Raw genomic sequence first — 12,743 nt, 5'->3', positions numbered from 1 at the left:
AAGATACTAGTAATTAGCGCTTCCTCTTCCTAAATGCTTAAGGGAAAAACTTGTAGTGAAATTTACTGCAGGAATAAAAAAAAAAATAGTATAGTATAGTGGAGAGAGCAATGGATTAGCTCTCTGGAGACCTGGATTCAAATCTCTACTCTGCCATGGAAACTCATGGGAGAGGGAGGATGGCACTTTGAGGGTTGCCATAAGTTGTATGCATCTTGATGGCCCATAAAACACACGCATACACGCAGAAAAGGTAAAATGACTCAGGTAAGCAGCCAATGTAATGGTTTAACACCAACATTTGGCATTCAGCCATCAAACCACCACATTCTATTTGCTAAGAATCATAGGGAATTTACTAGGAAGCACAAAAAAATGGCTTAGGAGATGCATGCAACCCACGAGCTGTGCTTCCCTCCCTTGTTTAAAGGATTGTGCTGAGGACCAAGTCCTATGAAGAAAGCTTGAAGGTATGTTTACACTGTATATGAAAACAGGTATGGCAATATGGTAGCCTTCTTCCAATATATGAAAAGTTGTCATATAGAAGAAGGAACAAATTCCTTTTCTGTTGATGCAGAAGTTAGGACCATGGCCAACGTGGATTGGATGGGTCCTTACATTGGATCTTCGGGATAGGGTGCCTGTTGCTTTGATTATGAGCTACCTATGGGTAGGACCCAAAGCAACATATTTGCATTACAAAATAGGGGATATCAAGTAAACATTGGAAAGAACTTGCTAATGAAATGAGCTCCTCAGCAGTGGAACAGATGCCTTCAGTAGGTGGTGTATTTTCTTTTTTATAGATGCTTAAAGAGAGGCTAGGTGGCCATCAACCAGGAACATTGTAGCCGTAAATTTCCTACATTGGAAAGGGGTTGGACCAAGATGACATTCAATATCTCATCCAACCTCATTATTCTATTCAAATAAACAAAACACCATGGATTAGAACACCTTGGCCTCTTACCATCTGCTTGGCTTGCCCGAAATGCCAAATGTCTATCAAAACAGAAACATCTTACCTTGTTTGGAAGCCAAAAACCTGATAAAATGCACATCTGAGAGAGAGGAACTCAAACCTACAGGGTGGAAAGATCATTGGCAAAGCCTTTTTCTATGCCATTGATGAGTGAACTTTCACAGATAGCCAGTGTTCATTAATTGCTGATTAACCTAATCATTTCAGAGTAATCTGGGATGTGATCTTGTTTGATCCTATGTTGTATTGTGGCCACTCATGGAAACCTTTACAAAATATCAAAATATGGGATTTTTTAAAAAAATCAAATGAAAAAAACCCAATATTTATTTTAAATACATATTTTTAAGAAATGCATCTGGGTGCCAACATATTTATTTATATAAATTCTGCTCAGATGGTTCTTTACACAATACACAAACAATTAAGTGAAGAACACAGAAAGCTTAATACTTCCAAAGAGTGAAATAAAACTTTAAAACCACCGATAAGGACTGAATTTCTCCACAGTCACAGAACATTTGTCCTGTATCCAAATAGCCCCTTTCAAATTTATTATTCTTTCATCTTCCTACTTTGCTTCAAAGTCTCTTAAGTGATTTCCAGATGCTGTTGGAATTTTGTCCTGGTAGGAGACAATCTTCAGCATTCATCCATTTGGCAAGGTGTGTTTTTGTTCTCCATAGGTTTAGCCCAGTGTTTCTTAACCTTGGGTTACTCAGGTGTTTTTGGACTGCAACTCCCAGAAGCCTTCACCACCAGCTGTGCTGGCTGGGGTTTCTGGGAGTTGCAGTTCAAAAACACCTGAGTAAACCAAGGTTAAGAGCCACTGGTTTAGCCTACCCTCTCCTGGTTTAATATTTAGAGGCTGAGGTGTGTGTGTGTGGAGAACCTGTCCTTGATTTTAGCTGTTCCCTATGGGTTTGGTTTCCATGAATTGGATGGGGTTGGAAGTACCAATTAGATATTGGCACACAACATGCTGTGTGACGCCATCTCCCACCCACCCCTGCCAGTTGGCCCACTCACTGTTCTTCCCATGCTACTAGGACTGCCATTCCCCACCTCCTCAGGCAGCCAACCACTCCAATGAGGAGGTGGGATGGGGATTCTCCCTGCATAGCCGATGAGTGGTCAGCTACCTGAGGGGGCAGGGAAGGGCAGCCCAAGCTCCTGCCCAGACTGGCGCACTGCCAGAGAAGGAGGTCCTCGGCAGCGCAGAAAGTGGGCCAGCCAGCCAGAGAGGTGAGAGATGGGACCGTGTAGCACTGGTGGTGCCATGTGGCATGCTTCATATGAAGCATGATGAAGCACTTTGTGCCCTTCTCAAGTACTAATAGAGATGTGAGTTAACCATGACACCCATGCCTTGAATGTCTTCTGGATCAACCTATCATCTTTCAATAATTTCTTCTCTCTCCTTATAAGGCAGCACAGTGACAATAATATTAGCCCTGAAATATAATATATACATTTCTTGATTACTTTAAGTTCCTACTTTGTGTATTTTGTTATTTTACGGAGTTTGAAAACAAGATTCTGTTTCATTTGTATTTACCCAAGCCACTAAATCTAAGTCTGTTTAAAACAAACAAACACCCGACGCTATCAAATTCTGTCTGTTTTGCACAGCATTCCTTAAAAGGGAATTGATGTGGGATATTACAGTTTTGGAACTGCATGCTGACCGTAACGGGAAATGTCAATCCATAAAGCAGATGTACAGTACAATCTGGTACTTCATTGCAGGGATGTGAAAAATACTAACTAAATTTCTTGTTCTTGTTGGTTCATTGAGAAGTTTTCCTCTTTGAGCATTTCTCTTCATTGTAGAGAATAAGAGGTTAGAATAGGGCTAGAACTCTCTCCCTGATCACACTGCCAAATTAACACTTTTTGGACAACTTTATTTGGCTTAGCTGAAGTTCCTTCCTTCCTTCCTTCCTTCCTTCCTTCCTTCCTTCCTTCCTTCCTTCCTTCCTTCCTTCCTTCCTTCCTTCCTTCCTTCCTTCCTTCCTTCATGTCTGTCTGTCTGTCTGTCTGTCTGTCTGTCTGTCTGTCTGTCTGTCTGTCTGTCTGTCTGTCTGTCTGTCCATCTATCGCTCTATCGTTCTATCATTCTATCTATTATCTGTCTGTCTTTCATCTGTCTGTCTATTGTCTGTCTGTCTGCCTAAAATATTGTTACTCCACTTTTCTCCTTAAAAAGACCCAAACCTTGCTGGATTCTTTGCCTTTTGTGCAAGAGTGTGTGAAGGGGTGCAGTTGTGCAGCTCTAGTGAGCTGTCTGACCCTAGCCCACAAAGAGCAAGCAGCCAGGAGGAGGGTGAGTTGCTTCATTTTTTGGTGAGCTGGAGAGAGTCCTGAAGGTGCAGGAGAGACCGTGTCCTGATAAGAGTCCACTGGAGAAGGCAGGGTCTCAAGGGGAATGAAAGAGCAACTGTGAAGGCAAGGGGTTGCTGCCTATCTTGAAAGAAGAGGATGTGTGTGAGGATGCAAGAAGCTGTTTAAGTTTCTTGGGTTGTGACAGGAGTTAGGCACTGGAGACTTCGACCATGGGCTTGGTTGGACAAGGCTATGTTCGCCTGAACCCTGATGCAGCTCTGGAGGGGCAAGTGAGGGAAGGGACTTGGAGAGATGAGCTTGTGCTCATTTATACCAGCTTTCTCTAGAAGGGATGCATCCTGGACCTAAGCTCTCTCCTCCTTCCTGCCTTCCAGAACCTGGACTCTGGTGGTTTTCCAGTGAGACTAACGGGGCCCCCAAGTTGGCAAGTAGTTTAGAGACTGTAACTCAACTGTATGGGAATGTGGGAGAAAAGGCAGAGGGGACTGCTCCTGTAGCTGTAATAAAAATGGATACGAGTCAAGAAGCTGGCTGGAGCCCGTGGAGCTATTCACAGTGAGACCCCAGCTGTACTGGCAGGGTGCACAGAATGACATGCAAATTCCTTTTTCAGTCAGTCAGTCTGTGTCTTTCTCTGTGGAGATCTCACATAAAATGGCCCTGCACGAAACTAATCTCTTTCTCCTTTCAGAACCAACACGTACACGCTGCACGGCCAAAGCATGATTATCCTTTAAAAATGTGTGGAAAAAAGGCAGCAGCTAATGCAGTTCCATGCAAGTTCTGTGCCTTGCTTCCTTTTCATTATGTGCACAAAAGCACAGTCTTACAACTGCAAAATTTTCATTGTTGCTTAGAATAATAAGTTGCACCACAGTAGGCCCACTGAATCAGTGAGGATTTGGTGGCCTCCTTTGTAAGCCCCATTGATTATGCCTTCATAACTAAGACAAGTGAAGACTTATATTCCCGGTCTGTATTTTTTTGGACCACAATTCCTTAATTCTGGGATTCTCCCTAAAAGTGACTTGTACACCTATGGCTTTACTTTTGTGCTGCATGAGTCCCTTCGAGTCAAGGCATTATTGCGATCAAGATATCCACTAACAAATGTGAGGAAATTAAGACTGCCAAGTATCCCTCATATTGTGAAGATCACTCCATAGTATCTCATCCAGGAATAAAGCTAATTCACAATAAACGTAATTTGCCCTTTCATTGCCTAAACTGATTCATGCCATCCAGCTGACCACACAGATGGCGAAAACGTGGAAGCTCTTCAAATGCACATTTGAAAAAGCAACTTTTAGCAAGCCAATCCTTAATTTATCTCCTACTGCTGGCTTTTCTGGAGAGTTGGAGAAGGTCATTACTCTGATTTAAAATAACAACAACAATATCAACGAAAATGTCTTCCAATCAGCTGAACTCCTGTATTAAAAAATCTTCCACTGGCTTTCAATATTTCAAAATACCAGACCGGCAATATTCCTATTGTAGTGTCAATTCTGTTTGTGGAGGCAGGACTTTTATACTGCAAAGACTTGGGGCATGGGGAAAGATTTTGAATTGTGTATTTATTGCTGCCTTGCAAAAAAGCATCTGGAGAAACAAGACATAAAATCTTCCCCTATGTTTTCACCACTCTTTGCTTCTTTGTGAGGGAACTGATAGAGGCTTGGCAAACAGAGAAGAATCAATAACATCCCATAGTGCCAGAAAATGAGATTCTTTCAAATGCAAAAAAGAAATCCTCTTGAAGCAACAATCCTCTGCAAGACCAACAGAAGTTCCTCATATCTTGTTTAGATACTCAGTGCGGCGTAGTGGAGAGATTGACGGAAGTGGAGACCTGGGCTTGAATCTCCACTTGGCCGTGGAAATCTGTGAGGATGGGTGGGGGTTACAACTTGTAAAACCATTTGTTGAATATGTTGTATACCTAGAAAGACTTATTAGGATCACAAGATTTTGGTTTCGACTTGACAAAACCAAAATCTGACTTGATGACATAAAAGGCACACTTTATGAAACCAGCATTGTCCAACTTGACGACATAGAACACACATAAAATTTGTTCAAGCAAGTAGACCCAGCACTGGCTCATATGATAGTGTGTTGGTTCGCAGACAGCTTCCACTGCTAAGTATTATTTCTCTGGTTCCCTCCCATCATTATTCTTCATTAGATACATATTTACTAAATTTATACCTCACTTTTCTTCTACTGAGCTCACAGCACTCTAGTCAGCTCTCATCCTTCCCATCATCTCCACAATGGGCAAAATCCTATTCATAGAGTCATAAAGCGATATTTGGATAAATGTGCCAAGCATTATGCCCAGCAATAAGTAATGGTTTTATTCAATCGAACAATCAATTGTGAATTCCCAGTGCAACTGATAGCACAATGTGTGTAGGTGGGAGTGTTTTATGGACACCCTGGGGCTATCATAACTACTGTGGGCACAATGTCAAGTCGTAGGCAGAATGTCAAGTTAGGAAACAAGATTTTTCCCATTGAACCTGTGAAGTTGGATTGAGGGAGAGACAGAGAGAGAAAACTGGTAAGAAGATACGAAGGAGATGTGTTGGAGTTTGTGAACTCTCTAATGGACAATGTATAATGATCAGTTTAGTTATGTTAGACAAGTATGATTGGGTTGTTAACTTGAGGAACCGGTTGGGAGCAAATAAGGACATATTAGTAAATCCTGGGAGAAAGTAGTATAAGGGAAATTGATGAGAAACATAAATGAGCTGGCAAGCCAAGGTTCTTTTAGATTTTAGTGCCTACCCATTAAAAGGAAATAAAGGATAAAATTTAAGGGAGATTTTTTTAAATGACAAGGGGTGTTTTTGTGTGTGTGTTTTTTTTACAAAGGTGGAAGATAAGAAGAAATGGGTGTGTTAGAATATGTTTTGATTGTAGCAGTAAATTATCCTTGAAGGCTTGTTAATTAAATAGTACTTGGCAGTAGTAGTTAGTTAGAATGCATAAAGAGGGGAAGTGTGTTTAATAGATTAAAATAAAGCATAGGTAAGATTGCAAGATCACCTAAATAGATTGGTGCAGATGGGATCAGAACGTGGAAGTTTAGTCGGGATGAGTTTATGATTTGAATGTATGCGATGTAGGGATATAAGAATTAATAGGTAGAAGACTGGGGAGCTGTGCATGGCTGCTGGCTGGAATGGTAGGTGGTTCATCCATCCCCCGTTTTGGGTTTCGATTGAACGATGATTGGGGTACTCGAACCATCATGGATCAAAGGGGAAGACACAGTTATTATAGGGTGGAGGAGTAGGGGAAGGAGGATTAAATTAATAAGGGATGGGGTCTTTAGGTTTTTCTAGTTTTTTTTTCTCATTATGGAACCAGAATGGCGATATGGTGATAGACAACTATGGTTAAAACTTTAAGAATTTCAACATTCAATATAAAGGGTCTGAGGAGTATATATATAACACTGCTATTCTCTCCGCATATTTCCACCTTTGGTGGATTGCCTGGCTGCATCCCTATCTTGATGTGGGGGCGCTCACTACATTGGTCCGCTCGTAGTCTCAAGATTAGACTAATGTAATGTGCTGTACATGGGGCTGCCTTTGAGACTGACACAGAAACTTCAAATGGTACAAAATGTGGTGGTCAGACTTCTTACTGGGGTGAAAATGTACCAACGTATTTTATTTCTTTCTTTATTTATTCATTTATTTATTTATTCTATTTATACCCCGCCTATCTGTTCATCACGAACACTCTAGGCAGCTTACAACATAACATATGACATAACAAATAAAACAAGCATATATATATCATAATTAACATAGTTAAAAAAAAGAAAGAAAGAAATTTCCTCCAAGCAGGCCGCCTTGCATTGGCTGCCCATCTGTTTCCATGTTGATTTCAAAGTTCTTACAATTACATATATAGCCCTAAATGGTTTAGGACCTTGATATCTGGCACAGCGCCTCCTCCCACCCAGTTCTGCCAGAGTCACTCACTCCAGCCAGGCCGGGCGGCTGAGGGGCCTAACGCCGAGGGAGGTCCAGAAGGAAAGAACAAGGAGTAGGGCCTTCTCAGCAGTGGCCCCTCACCTTTGGAATAACTTGCCAGTGGAGATCCGCCTGGCTTCCTCTCCAGGTGTTTTCAGGAATAAACTTAAAACCTGGCTATTTGGTCAGGCTTTCTCTCCTGCCATATCTTAACTGCCATATCTTAATTACTTATACGTCACTATCTTGGACTTATAATATATGTTTTTGTTTTATTGCTTTTAAATTTGTAAACCGCCCAGAGTAGACCCTTGGTCTAGATGGCTGGGATAGAAATCTAATAAATAAATAAATAAATAAATAAATAAATAAATAAATAAATAAATAAATAAATAAATAAATAAATAAATAAATAATGTTTTCCATTAATTTCTTCAGTACATTCAGTTTTTGCTCCAATTATGTGAAGTGTGAAAACAGTGCAGTTGCACAAAGATCACAGCTACGATGGCTGCTACCCTGTTATATGACTGTTTTAAAATCAGTACCCATGGATGGATGGTTTGCATCCTTTTTATCTGCCATCTTGTCTTTCTGTGCTTGTAGTGTGTGTGCTTTACTTCACAAAAGGAAAATATACCAGTGTTGTACCAACATTTTTGCACTCATAGAGATCTTATTTTTAAAAAACTCATCTTGTTTTTATGTTGAAAATGAGAAATCTTGTGGGAGTTGATAAACTTGGGGAATTACTCACTGAGAAGGAGTAATTTAGTGATATTTCTTGCATTTTTATTGTACAGCTACATCCTGTTCCAATACCTATCTGCCTATAAGGTCCTATCTTGACTGCCCACCACCTTTTCTGACACTTTGATTTCTTTCACGCATACTTACTGAAAATCACTCACTATTTGGCTGGATTGGGTCTAAAATATACTGTGGATAAACAGAAAGAGAGAAAACTTTTAAAGATCTCCTTTCCATCTGTGCAGAACTGAGTTCTGCCATCAGACCCATATTCTCTGGCTAGAATATTATGCTTAAATTTAAAGTTAAAGGTAATGGTCCCCCTTGATAAATTGTCCAGTCGCGTCCAACTCTAGGGTGCGGTGCTCATCCCCGTTTCCAAGCCACAGAGCCAGCATTTGTCTGAAGACAGTTTCCGTGGCCATGTGGTCAGCACGACTAAACACAGAATGGCGTTACCTTCCCACCGGAGTGGTACCTATTTATCTACTCGCATTTTTACATGCTTTCGAACTGCTAGGTTGGCAGGAGCTAGGACAAGCGATGGGAGCTCACTCCGTCACGTAGATTTGATCTTACGACTGCTGGTCTTCTGACCTTGCAGCACAGAGGCTTCTGCGGTTTAACCCACAGTGCCACCAAGTTTCTTGAAATATTTTGCTTAAGGACCATAATATAAGCATTTCCTTCGCTGTTGGCTGGCCCTCCTCCATGTACCCAGTGTCACATTGGGTGTGAAACTGGGTGTGTGTGTGTGTGATCTTGCGAATAGAAATCAGTAGGATGAGAAAACAGCTCTACAACTGTCTTTCTGCCTGTGGTTTTTCCTCCAGTTGCATTTTCTCCTCTGTCATTGGACATGGTCCATCATTTCCCCCCTATATCCGTAAACCACTGACAGATTCACTTTAGGTTCTTAATGGAGGTATACGGTAAGTTCTGTTGCAGCTGGCTTTGAAGTTTATCAGAGAGCAGGGAAGGATAATTATAAAAGACAAGGGATTAAAAGCAACTTTCCTTTTAATCAGTATGATATAGTTCTATAGTGCTTTTTCCTCAACATAAAAGCCGAGCCTTAAGATATTGAGAGGGTCAGAAGAACCATCAAAAGCAGTGTTTTCTTCTTCTGGCTGTTACTTCTTTGCTTCCTTACATCTGTACCCTCAGTTGTTTTGTTTGTTTTTTCTACAACAAAGCCTGAGGAAAGGACCAAGGGGTGGGGGGTGGGGGAAAGAAGTTGAGCAGGAAAAAAAAACAGAGTTTGGTAAAGTTATTTTTTGAACTACAGCTCTCAGTCTTCCAGACAGCAGGGCTACTATTTATGGTCTCCGTATCTAAGTTTTCCATGATCCATAAAATAACTCTACTCTCACTGATCCCCCCCCTACAAAAACATGGTTGCTACTGTTATTCAAAAAAAGGAAGGAAGGAAGGAAGGAAGGAAGGAAGGAAATAATATATGTTTGGTGGCAGTGGGGGAAAAGACACAACACTTTCCTCTAGAATCCTCTAGATTTTAACGCATCCCAGACAGTAATTGTGGAAATATAACAGTTCACCTTTCATTTGAGAAGGCATTCCTTCTTCCATTATTTGGGTCAGAGGCACTGCAATACATGGGACAGAATGCAATATAGAATTAGGCAACAACCTGTATATACTGTAGATACAACATACAAACCGGTTTACAGAAATAATATTGTAAAGTTTAGATAAGAATATGAGATAATTTTTGCCCAGTAATGGGTAACATGAAGAGCATGTTTCCTTTATTATTGTTATATTATATTACTTGCATTGTTAACTGCAGTATAGAAGTTCAAGAAATAATAAATAAATAAATAAATAAATAAATAAATAAATAAATAAATAAATAAATAAATAAATGACTCTCCTCCCCACTGGATTCTTTTTTTAAAAAAAAACCACACCCAATAACATATACAAGATGGTAACTTTCAGATTTTCCAATGAATTGAGAACTAGAAATGAGATTTTTCCAGGTCCCAGATCAATATCCACCCTAGTACAGCACGCAGGCTAGCTGTCCATCCACCACCACACATTTTCTATTCACCAACCACTTTCCATTTCCGGCACAGAACCAAGAGCAAACTGCCAAAGTCTGGTGGATTACATCACCAAAATGTTGTTTCTCTAATTATTAATTAATTTTGTATGTCAGTTTCATGTCCTGTTTTAGCTTTTCCTGTTTATGGAACATTCTCAGAGGGCTGGACAGTGGAGGCTAGCTGAGTTGTCCCCACAGTTAGGGGATTTGAGTAGAGACATATTTTGGACTTTCCTTTAGCTACATAAACATCTGAGCATTCAGCCTGGAGACAGGTGGTGCATCATGGCCTCTCCCAATTTGAAGAGACCCTTGTCCAGAAGGCCAAGGCAAAGAGGCAGTCCCGAAAGCAGCAAAATCTGGGAGCTGGACAAGGGACAGATTGGATTTGTCTTCAGTGCGGAAGGGATGGTCACTCTCGAATTGGCCTTCTCAGCCACACTAGATGCTGTTCCAGATCCTCCATACAGAGCATGTTACCATAGTCTCTCGAGACTGAGGGATGCCTAATCCAATCCAGTCCATATAGTTCATGAGAAAAATGCAAGAATGTTCACCTCACTGCATGACTGCAACATTTGCCCTTTGGGGGACATTCTCTGGGGTTTTGTTTTGTTTTTGCACATTTAATAAAATGTACGTTAGCAGAAAGTACAATAACTGTTGTTGTTTTAACTTTATGAACTCAAAAGCATTGTAGGTTATTTGTGTATATTTAGTCCTGGGCCCTTCCTATAACATAAGTCTAAGTAAGCAGCCTCTTTTTATTTAAGGTTCATTAGGATTTGCATGTGAATTTCCCAAAATGAGGCCAAAAAAAATTCTAAATGTTGCCATTTCAGTCTCATGCTGAAGCAAATAGCTCCTAAAAGTGGCGATGAAGGCTCACAATATAGCCAAGCTACACTGGCACCGTCAAATACCTATTTCTCAGTGCGATCCTTACTCTCCTTATGAGCTGTCACCTCTAGCTGAGTGGCTAAATGAGTTTCCTTCATATAAACTGCGTTGCACTCTGTTGAGTGCTCAGAAATGACTCCACTTCTAAATATAATACACATTTTTATAACTTATATCATTACCTGATAACCAGTTAGCAATTATTAATAATGCTATAATAGATGGGAGTGGGGGAAGAAAAGGAAATATAAAATGATTCACTGTGGGTGGTAGAAGTACAACTTCTGACATTCTGCCTTCAAGTGCTATTCAGCTCACTTTCTCTGTTTTAAAGACTGCATTAACAGTTGCTCGGTCAGGTGACTTTGATAGATTCATTACTGCCTAGCCAAAACCTGGCTGCTCAGTGCCTCTGGCTTCACTCCCTCTCCTTGTAAATGAAATGCCTGGATGTTCCCAAACAGGGCTAACTCAAGAGTTTCCAGATCTACCTTTTTTTCCATCCGTATTACACCTTGTTGTTTGTAGCACTCAGAAATCCAGGTTCTGGGATGGATTCCAGGCTGCCTTGTTTTAACCATCCTCGGGGATATTCCTGGGCCAAGATCCTGTTTGATTTACTGAGTACAGAATATAAGCAGTGCAGGCGATTTTGCTCATTCTCCACTATTTGTGTTGTGTTCTGTATCTCACACTGGTAGAACAACTAGTTGTCAAACCAGTTGTATATATGACCAGGGTTGCCTGGATGTGCAATGGAGACCCCAGAAAATGGCAAAATTACTTGCCCGTTTGCTACTCTGCATGTGATAAATCCAAGAAGATACCAGGCCTATTTATAAACAAGGTAGTATCCCTTCCCTCTTTTAAAGCATTTCTTTTCTCTCTGTCTAAAACTTACATGTTGTTTACTCCAGCACTGAGTGGTTACATGTAATGACTCCCAGAGCACCCCCATAAGAAGGGAACGGTAAATCACTTCTGATTACTCTCTACCTAGAAAACCTTGGACATGGTTGGTATAACTCTGAATTTTTTGTTATTTAGTTGTTAAGTGGTGTCTGACTCTTCGTGACCCCATGGACCAGAGCATGCCAGGCCCTCCTGTCTTCCACTGCCTCCCAGAGTTGGGTCAAATTCATGTTGGTAGCTTCGATGAAACTGTCCAGCCATCTCGTCCTCTGTCGTCCCCTTTTCCTCTTGCCTTCACACTTTCCCAACATCAGGGTTTTTCCAGGGAGTCTTCTCTTCTCATGAGATGGCCAAAGTATTGGAGCCTCAGCTTCAGGATCTGTCCTTCCAGTGAGCACTCAGGGTTGATTTCCTTCAAAATGGATAGGTTTATTCTCCTTGCAGTCCAGGTCTGAAGAGTCTCCTCCAGCACCACAATTCAAAAGCATCAATTCTTCGGTGGTCAGCCTTCTTTATGGTCCAGCTCTCACTTCCATACATCACTACTGGAAAAACCATAGCTTTGACTATGAGGACCTCTGTCAGCAAGGTGATGTCTCTGCTTTTTAAAATGTTGTCGAGGTTTGTCATCGCTTTCCTCCCAAGAAGAAGGCATCTTTTAATTTCATGGCTGCTGTCACCATCTGCAGTTATCATGGAGCCCAAGAAAGTAAAATCTGTTGCTACCTCCATATCGTCCCCTTCTTGGGACCAGTGCCCATGATCTTAGTTTTTTTGATGT

General features: G+C 41.0%; 1 long non-coding RNA gene across 1 annotated transcript; it reads right to left on the bottom strand.

The window, feature by feature from the left end:
- Positions 1–9,054: 9,054 nt before the first annotated feature.
- LOC144588076 (uncharacterized) lies at positions 9,055–9,692 on the bottom strand. Its single transcript, XR_013543413.1, has 2 exons — positions 9,639–9,692; positions 9,055–9,276 (listed from the first exon to the last, which is right to left on the bottom strand). It is a non-coding gene; the product is annotated as an uncharacterized LOC144588076 (long non-coding RNA).
- Positions 9,693–12,743: the final 3,051 nt, after the last annotated feature.

Source organism: Pogona vitticeps, chromosome 3, assembly GCF_051106095.1.
Source record: "Pogona vitticeps strain Pit_001003342236 chromosome 3, PviZW2.1, whole genome shotgun sequence".
NCBI classification, from domain to species: domain Eukaryota; kingdom Metazoa; phylum Chordata; class Lepidosauria; order Squamata; family Agamidae; genus Pogona; species Pogona vitticeps.
The sequence above is the reverse complement of the archived record's forward strand: the minus strand, read 5'-3'. Positions and strand labels throughout refer to the sequence as shown.